Genomic DNA, 10,312 nt, shown 5'->3' on the forward strand with positions numbered 1-10,312 from the left:
GCTTCTTATGGACTTTTGAACCTCTGATAAGTACGTTGGGCGTACGTAGGAGGGTACGCTCAACATAATGCAAGTTTCATGCTTTGGAGTGTGACATCCCCATTTTCACAGCCAGAAAAGACCGATTTTGTTTATGCTTGTTTGAAAATCAAAGTAACATTTTAAATAAAAGTGTTGCGGAATTTGTCCCTAAACAAAATATGATAAAGCATTATCAAAAGCATTTCCAAAGAAATGTATTTCATTAAAAGACTCGGGATGTCATGTTCGACACAGATCAAAAGCATAAAAAGTACAACATAAGCCTTACTACATTATTTCGTATTTACAGGCCTATAATCCCTTATCTCTCATCCAAACATCTATGCTCATGTGCCACTACCTGTAATACAAAAAATTGAGTGGGTCAGGCTTGAGAGCCTGGTGAGCACATAGGGTTTTCAACCCACAATAAATAAGTTTATTAAATTTATCAAACTAAACAAACCCGATTACCCATTCCCATTATCCTCACTTTACGTCCCTAAAACATCTAACACAAGGGACCTAGCTTAAGGACTTTCATTGGGGTGACAACACATGCTTCAGGGATTCCTCAACAATTCATGTCAAATAAGACGACCATATGGGGGATGGAGTACTGCTGGTAAACATACAGTTCAAATAAACACCTACAGGTTGCGAGCCTACTAGCGTTCTACTGGACTGTCCAGAATAGTTTGTAGTTGCATACTCCGCTAGATGATTGGATCATCAATAACATCTATAACGAGGCCTCTCATTATTTTATTTTGTCACACATCAACTATTACATCTACCCATGTTTTACCCAACACATTTTGTAGATATAAAATACATATACAGTTTAAATCATTTAAAACATGTATAAAATCGTTCATCCAGCATAGATAGCAAGTATGCAGATAATATGCACACGTAGCACGTAATTTATATAAAATACTTCATATCTATGTGTAAGATTAAAGTAACTATTCACTCACCTTAACGTTTGATAGATGATTAGTGTTCTGGAATGTATGCGAGAAGGTCGAGTAGTATTTCCGTGATTACGAATCTCCGAGAAAATTTAGTTTCCTAAGGAAATATTAATATAATTAATATTTCGAGGGTAGTTTGGTAATTAACCAAGGTATAGGGTCTATTATGTAAATTACATAACTTAGTTGGACTAAATCATAAACATAATTTCCAAATGATGGACCAATATGGAACATGTACATCATAGTTTAGAGTTTAGGATCTGATTTGTAAGAGGTTTCCAAGGAGGGACTATTTGTGAATAAATAAATGAAGGTTTAAATGAATTAGGACCAAAAATGTTAAGAATTTCGAAATGGGGTATGGGGAATTAATTTGGAAACAAAGTTTAGGACTTTGGGACTTGTTTTGTGAAAAAATTTTCAGTGAGGGCTATATGATTTAATTTAGAAATGAATTTTGAACTGGAGGTAATCACTTCCTCCTATTTCTTCTTCGATTAAGCACAACAAAAAAAAACAATAATAAGTAAACTAGTTCTTGGCCATTTGCTAACGAATGTAACATACAAAAATAAATAAATAGTGGTGGTGGAGTACTCACAAAGTAGCGGAAACAGGGGGTGGTGGAATGGTGGTTTATGGCGATGATCTTCAAGGTGATATAGAGGGAGATAGAGATCAAGAGTGAGAGGAGAGAAGCTGAAGATTGAGGTGTGATTTTTGGAGATGATATGAGGCTTTATTTATAGTGTAAGGGTATACACTAATGGAAGAGAAGCCTCAAGCTTCAATCACCATGCTTGCACTCAAGATGAAAAATAAAGGAATGGAGAGGGTTGTTGTCACGTGGGCAAAGGTGATGGGCAAAGAATGAGCTGGAAATTGGTGCTCATAATTAGTGGGTCTCACAAGGTAGTTTAATCCTTTAACTTGTCTAAAACACTTATAGATTTCTGAATCGAGATCCCGACGTTGGATTGCATTTTCAAAAATTTCTTATGAAAGAGGGTAATTCAAGGATTCCAGAAACCCGAACGGATTAATTTTTGGAGTTACGGAACACTGGGAAATTGCACTTAAAGTTTTGCGTCTAAACGACTCGCAGTGTCCATTTTCGTGACTTTTGTAAATAGTTTTGTTAAACAATATTTCGAGTATGAAATAAAATACTAGAATATATCGTGAGTCCAAAAACGCTATTGGAAAGCCCGTCGGCAAAGCATAAGTACATCAAAGGATCGATTCGGTTTTACGCAATTAAAGAATAGAGTGTTTTACTGTCTGATTTTCTTAAAACGGTCGTATCTTTTGCATACGAACTCCGTTTTCGACGTTCCTTATATCCACGCATAGGCGGGAACGTACTATACAACTTTATGTAAAGATATCGGGCTTATCTCACACTTTAATTTTTATGCTTATTTTAATTCTTTATTAATTATACCTTTATAATTAAATTATAAACACACAAATACACATAATTCACATAGTATTCAAATATTTCATCTTTATTACTTCAAAAGAGTTACAATAGTCGACCTAGACCATTACATCATTGCATCATCTGATAATGCTTAGCCCTGAAACCCGGGCATTACAATTCTCTCCCCTTTAGGATGATTTCATCCCGGAATCATGCATCAGCAAATAGATGCCTCGGACATCGGACTAGCACTAGGTCGATCATCTTGCGTCATAACTTCTTAGTCTTATGGTTAACAATTTCTTTGGGCTATTCGATCAACCTCTTATTCTCATCCATCCTTAACTCTGTGATTGGAATTATTTCAGGAACTTCTCCTGTGAATTTCCTCAGATAACACACATGGAAGGTGTTATGAATACCATCGAGTTCTTTGGGAAATTCCAGCTTGTAAGCTTGGTTCCCAATCTTCTGAAGAACTATGAATGGTCCAATAAACCTTGGACTCAACTTTCCTCGTTTTCCGAATCTTATAAGTCCCTTTAATGGTGAGACTTTAAGCAAAACTGAATCCCCAACTTCGAAGGTCATCGGTCGTCTTTTCTTGTCGGCATAGCTCTTCTAACGATCCTAAGCTGCTAACATTCTTTCCCTAATCACCTTTTGCTTCTCAGCGGTCTCATGGTCTATTTCGGGGCCCATAAACTGCTTCTCTCTAGCCTCAAGCCAACAAGATGGAGTACGACACTTCTGTCTGTACAAAGCTTGATAAGGTGCCATCTTGATGCTTGAGTGGAAACTGTTATTGTAGGAAAATTCTACCAAAAGTAAGTGCTCATCCCAGTTACCTTGGAACTCTAGGGTACATGCTCTTAGCATATCTTCGAGTGTTTGTATCGTCCTTTCGCTCTGTCCATCAGTCTGTGGGTGGTAAACCGTACTCAAACACAACTTCATACCTAGTTCCTCTTGTAGGCTTCTCCAAAATCTTGACGTGAAACGACTATCACGATCTGAGACAATCGTTAGAGGAAACCGTGAAGTCTCACAATTTCCTTCATGTAAGCAGTTTCAAGCTTATCCATAGACCACCTTTCGTTCGCATCTATGAAGTGTGCACTCTTTGTGAAACGATCCACGACTACCCAAATCATGTCGTGAACGCTCTTCGTCCTGGGTAGTTTAGTCATAAAATCCATGGTGATGTCTTCCTATTTACCCATAGGTAGGTAAAGGTTCTAAACTCCTGTATGGTTTCTGATGTTGTGCCTTAACTCTCACACATGTTACACACTCGGGCACATACTTCGCAACATCGAGCTTCATCGTCGGCCACCAATAGTACGGTTTTAGGTCCCTATACATTTTAATGCTACCGGGATGAATCGAGTACATGGTCTTGTGAGCTTCTTCCATCAAAAGATCTCTTATTCCTCCCGTCTTAGGTACCCAAGTCCTATCTTGGAATGCCTTCAGTCCTTGACGGTTTGTACCAAAACCAACGTCTCTCCGAAACGTTCTTCCGTTCGGTCATTCTTTTCTCAAGCTTCTTCTTTAGCTTTCTTGATACTTTCCACAATTGTTCAGACAACTTCAATTCTCAACGCCCTAGGCCTTTTTCTTTCACGATTGACTTTCCGATTGAGAGCATCAACAACAACATTTGCTTTACCGAGGTGGTAAAGTATCTCACAGTCGTAGTCCTTAAGTAATTCTATCCAACATCGTTGTCTCATGTTCAATTCTCTCTGATTAAAGAGATACTGGAGACTCTTATGATAAGTGAAAAGCTTGCACTCTATGCCATAGAGGTAATGCCTCCATATCTTTAAGGCGAAGACTACCACTGCCAACTCCAGATCATGAGTAGGGTAGTTCTTTTCATGCTCTTTCAATTGTCAAGATGCATATGCTATCACCTTTTCTCTTTGGGTCAGAACACAACCCAACCCAACTCCAGATGTGTCACTGTAGACTGCGAAGTCTTCGACTCCATCGGGTAGAGAAAGAATCGGTTCTTCACATAACATCTTCTTTATATTTTCGAATGCCTCATCGTGTTTCTCACTCCATGAGTATGTAGCTCCTTTGTGGTTCAATGTTGTCAATGGAGTAGCTATCGAAGAAAAGCCTTGGATAAATCTTCGGTAATATCCGGCTAATCCTAGAAAGCTTCAAATCTCCGTGGGACTCTTTGGACGTTCCCACTTTATTACAGCTTCGATTTTTGTTGGGTCAACCATTATTCCCTCCTGGTTAACCACATGACCCAAGAATTGGACTTTCCGGATCCAAAAATCACACTTGGAGAACTTTGCATAAAACTTCTCCTTCTTTAATACCTCCAACACCTTTCATAGATGCTTGCCATGCTCCTCCTGGCTTTTCGAGTAGATCATAATGTCGTCGATGAACACTATCACATATTTATCGAGGAATGGTTTACAAACCCTGTTCATCAAATCCATGAATGTTGCTGGAGCATTGGTTAGTCTAAACGACATGACCAAAAACTCATAGTGTCCATATCTTGTTCTGAATGCAGTCTTCTCAATATCCTGCTCTCTCACCTTCAGCTAATGATATCCTGACCTAAGATCAATATTTGAGAAATAGGTCAAACCTTGCAGCTGGCCGAATAGGTCATCAATCCTCTGCAATGGATACTTGTTCTTCGTTGTTGCCTTGTTCAGCTCTCAATAGTATATACACATTCTAATGCTTCCATCTTTCTTCTTCACGAATAGCACCGGAGCTCCCCAGTGCGATGAACTAGGTCGAATGAATCCTTTGTCCAACAGCTCCTGAAGTTGCGTCATAAGCTCCTTCATCTCCGTCGGTGCCAATCGGTAAGGTGACTTTGCTATCGGTGTTGTACCTGGTAACAAGTCTATCCGAAACTCCACTTGTCTATCCAGTGGTAATCTGGGAAGATCTTCAGGAAAGACTTCCAGATAATCACACACAACCAGTATATTCTGCACCTCTTTCTTTTCCTTCTTAGCATTGATTACGAAGGCCAAGTATGATGCATATCCCTTGAACAAACATTTTCTGGATTTCATCAGGGAGATGATTCTAGAATTTACTCGGCGTTTGTCCCTGTACACCATAAATGACTCTTTTCCGGGTGGGTTTACCCTTAATATCTTCTTTCGGCATTGAATCTCAGCATCGTTGGCGCTAAGCCAATCCATACCCAAAACGATATCGAAACCGTTCAACTGTTTGGGTAATAGCTCCTCGTGGAATTCGTTTCCGTTTAGGTCGATGACGATGTTCCTAATACGGTTACTAACAGGTACGAACTTGCCACTAGAAACTTCCACAATTAGGGCATTATCAAGTTTTTCTACAGGTATTGCTAATTTCCCACCAAATTTATGCGACACGAAGGAGTAGTTGGCTCCGAAATCAAATAGTATATTGGCAAGCAATCCATTTAGAAGAAAGGTACCTGAAGTGACATCTTCTTCCTCCTTCGCAGCCTCAAGCGTCATCTAGAAGACTCTTGCTTTCGGCTTTGGTGGAACGTTGGGCCTTCTCGTGTCTTTCTTCTTTGGGAAATCCTTAGCAATATGCCTTTCTTCACGGCACTCGTAGCACACCCTCTTTTTGATGGTGCACTCATTGGCATAGTGCCCCATTTTCCCACACTTGTAGCAGGTTACTTCCTCGCTACATTTCCCCGAGTGCTTCTTCTTGCACTTTTCGCACCATTTTGATTCATTTCCTCCTCCCCCGAACTTCTTTGAACCGAACTTGCTCTTCTTATTGCTGGGTTTAGGAGACCCTTCAAATTTCCTCTTCTCGCCAACCTCAACCTTTCTGGCAGCTCTTCCCTTAATCATATCCTCCACAGACTTGGGAGCCCAGATAGTTGCCTCTAGAGTAGGTGCCTGACGCACTGGCATCGCGTACTCCCATGGAATTCCCTTTGCGTACTTGTAGATTTTCATCAATTCATCCTGCACAAGATGCAAGGCAAACTCCATCTTCTCTGTGAAGTTGTTCGTGTATTCATCGATTGACATGCTTCCCTTCTTCAGGGTCAGGAACTGGTTCTCTAGCTCGAGCAAGTTTTGGCCTGAGCAGTACTTTCATTTGAACTGCACCAAAAATTCTGCCCATGTTAGTTGCAGGGGCTCATTGGGGCTCAGAGTCTTCCCCAGGGTATTCCACCAACGCACAGTGCCTCCTCGGAACTGACGCACTGCAAAGGTGGTTTGTAGCTTGCCTCTACAACCGCACGTCATAAAAGCTAACTCCATTTCTGAGATCCAATCCATGACTCCGATCGGATCTTCCTTTCCAGTGAAATTCGACGACTTGCAAGTCAAAAAATCCTTCTACTTGCATATGTTTCTCTCGACTACATCATCTTGGTTGTTTCTCCTATTAACTTGCGGATCAGCTTGGCCCACTGACCTAATGTAGTTTCCTTCCTCCGATTGTTCGGGAATCGGCTCCTGTTGCACAATGGGCATGGTGGCTATCTGCCTCATTTCTTCCCTTTGTTCAGCTAACATAGCCCGCATCATGGCTTGTACTCCAGCCATGGTGATTGGCTCAGGTGCAATTTCTACTACGAGTGGTATTTGCTGTACCACTGGGGGTTGATTTCAGTTCCCATTTGCATTCACGTTTCCGCTATGGATCCTTTCCATCTTGATCTATACACCGAATAAGGTGAATTTAGATCTTTATTTAGGACTGATGTTCAAATAATCCTTATCACTCTGAAATGTTTACATGTTAGTTACAATATCATAGTCGTACGTTTAGAATCCTAAACACATAAGGTTTCCAGATCCGGTCGGCAACAGACCATAGATCCGACAAATAACAACATATCAAGCACACAACATTTAGCACATAAAAGAATTTTAGGCATAATTCCTAAAATAAACTAGTGTTCACATCTCACAATCATCACTTAACATTCTAAGTTGAAGTCTTGAAATCCTACAAATTCCTATTTCGCTTAAACTAATGCTCTAATACCAACTGTGACATCCCTATTTTCACGGCCAGAAAAGACTGATTTTGTTTATGCTTGTTTGAAAATCAGAGTGACATTTTAAATAAAAGTGTTGTGGAATTTGTCCCAAAACAAAATATGATAAAGAATTATCAAAAGCATTTCCAAAGAAATGTATTTCATTAAAAGACTCGGGATGTCATGTTCGATACAGATCAAAAGCATAAACAGTACAACATAAGCCTTACTACATTATTTCATATTTATAGGCCTTTAATCCCTTATCTATCATCCAAACATCTATGCTCATGTGCCACTACCTGTAATACAAGAAACTAAGTGGGTCAGGATTGGGAGCCTAGTGACCACATAAGGTTTTCAACCCACAATAAAACATCTAACACAAGGGACCTAGTCTAAGGAATTTCATCGTGGTGACAACACATGCTTCGATGATTCCTCAGCAATTCATGTCAAATAAGATGACCATGTGGGGGATGGAGTATTGCTGGTAAACACACAGTTCAAATAAACACCTACAGGTTGCGAGCCTGCTAGCGTTCTACTGGACTGTCTAGAATAGTCTATGGTTGCATACTCCGCTAGATGACAGGATCATCAATAACATCTATTACGAGGCCTCTCATTATTTTATTTTGTGACACAACAACTATTACATCTACCCATGTTTTACCCAATACATTTTGTAGATATAAAATACATATACAGTTTAAATCATTTAAAACATGTATAAAATCGTTCATCCAGCATAGATAACAAGTATACAGATAATATGCACACGTAGCATGTAATTTATATAAAATACTTCATATCTATGTCTAAGATGAAAGTAATTATGCACTCACCTTAATGTTTGATAGACGATTAGTGTTCTGGAATGGATGCGAGAAGGTTGAGTAGCATTTCCGTGATTACGAATCTCCAAGAAAATTTAGTTTCCTAAGGAAACATTAATATAATTACGGTTATTGTCAGTATAGCCCAACAAACTTTAGTATATTGGTTTAAATGGTCCCTCATGACTTTTTTTGGCTTTTTAGGGGTACGTATTTGTGTTTTACCATTTTAAAAGGCCATTATAAAAAATATGAAGGGGTCACCCGGTGAACCCCTTCCTACTCATCGGATTTGATATGCCACATGGCATTTGGTCAATTGAAAATGGTCCATGTTGCACCCATATGTCATCTACGTGCATTTTTCCTTTTAAAACTATGTCGGTGGTGAAAGCCTTTGTTCTCTCTTGTTGCTTCCTTGATCGCATCTGCCGACTATCCTCATTCTTCCCTAAATTAAATAATATCACCTTACTCAATCTGTTCTAAAACAAACTCCACGAATCGATTCCTGATTTCATGGGCGAACTGTCGGAGCTAGAGGTATTACATCTCTAGGAAAACAACTTTACTGGAAGCATTCCTCAAGGCCTTGGTAGGAACAGAAATCTACAGATCCTTGATCTGTCTTCTTACAAATTAACAAGTTCACTTCCTCCCAATTTATGCAATGGAAACAAACTCAAAACGATAATCTCTTTGGGATACTTTTATTTGGTCCGATTCCGGAGTCTCTTGGTGAATGCCAATCGCTGAATCGAATCTGAATGGGAGAAAATTTCCTCAATGGTTCGATTCCAAAAGGACTGTTCAGTTTTCCTCATCTCTTATAGGTTGAACTTCAGAACAATCTTCTCTTCGGCAAATTCACGGTCACTGATTATGTGTCAGCGAATCTTGCTCGGGTCAGTTTGTCCAACAATCGGTTAACCAGTCCACCATTAGCCAATTTTCCGGTGTGCAGAAAATTTTACTCGATGGACCCTGTAAAGAAGGAATCGCAAACACCACCCATCAACCACATTCAAAATCACCGATCTCCGCCTCTGTAAAACTTCTTCTCGTTATTGGCATACTTCGTTGTTCCATCACCTTCATCATTGCAACAATCATCAAATCTCGATCTATCAAAAAAGGTTGCAAAGCTTGATCATGGAAGCTTACTACTTTCCAACACCTAAATTTCACTTACAATGATATTCTCAACTCTTTAATGGAAGATAACATCATCGCAAAAGAGGGAGTCGGGATTGTTTACAAATGCACCATGCCCATCATCGGACTTGTTGCAGTGAAAAAATTGCCAGCCATGAGCCGTGGTTTTTCTCACGACCATGGATTTAATGTCGAGATTCAAACCCTAGGAAGAATCAGACATCGACATATCATCTATGTTGGTTTTTGGACTCTGGATTTTTCTTAAAGATGGGGGCATGTGGCTATGGCGTTGGCTCGATTTGTGGAGAAAAAAAGGAGTAAGGGGAAGAAGAAATAAAACATTAAGTACCGAGACGAGGGGAAAGGGTGGGTTTGGGTTTGATAAGGGTTATTTGTTTTTCTATTTTTAATAATTAGATTTAGTTTATAACTTATGAAAAAAAAATCCATGTCATCAAGAATACCGGTAATAATAAGTCATGGGCCTTTTTAGCAGGTAAAAATAGACTTTATGCCCCTTAACTACCAAAAAAAGTCATGAGGGACCATTTAAACCAATATACTAAAGTTTGTCGGGTTATAGTGACAATAACCCATATAATTAATATTTGGAGGGTAGTTTGGTAATTAACCAAGGTATAGGGTCTATTATATAAATTACATAACTTAGTTGGACTAAATCATAAATATAATTTCCAAATGAGGGACCAGTATGGAACATGTACATCATAGTTTAGAGTTTATGATCTGATTTGTAAGATGTTTCCAAGGAGGGACCATTTCTGAATAAATAAATGAAGGTTTAAATGAATTAGGACCAAAAATGTTAAGAATTTCAAAATGGGGTATGGGGAATTAATTTGGAAACAATCTTTAGGACTTTGGGACTTGT

The 10,312-nt window shown here is 39.2% G+C and overlaps 1 long non-coding RNA gene across 1 annotated transcript; it reads right to left on the reverse strand.

The window, feature by feature from the left end:
• Positions 1 to 223: 223 nt before the first annotated feature.
• LOC145029317 (uncharacterized) lies at positions 224 to 1,708 on the reverse strand. The gene is made up of 3 exons (XR_013676467.1): positions 1,603 to 1,708; positions 1,002 to 1,095; positions 224 to 382 (listed from the first exon to the last, which is right to left on the reverse strand). It is a non-coding gene; the product is annotated as an uncharacterized LOC145029317 (long non-coding RNA).
• Positions 1,709 to 10,312: the final 8,604 nt, after the last annotated feature.

Source organism: Lactuca saligna, chromosome 2 (genome assembly GCF_052625555.1).
Source record: "Lactuca saligna cultivar CGN05327 chromosome 2, ASM5262555v1, whole genome shotgun sequence".
Classification (NCBI taxonomy): domain Eukaryota; kingdom Viridiplantae; phylum Streptophyta; class Magnoliopsida; order Asterales; family Asteraceae; genus Lactuca; species Lactuca saligna.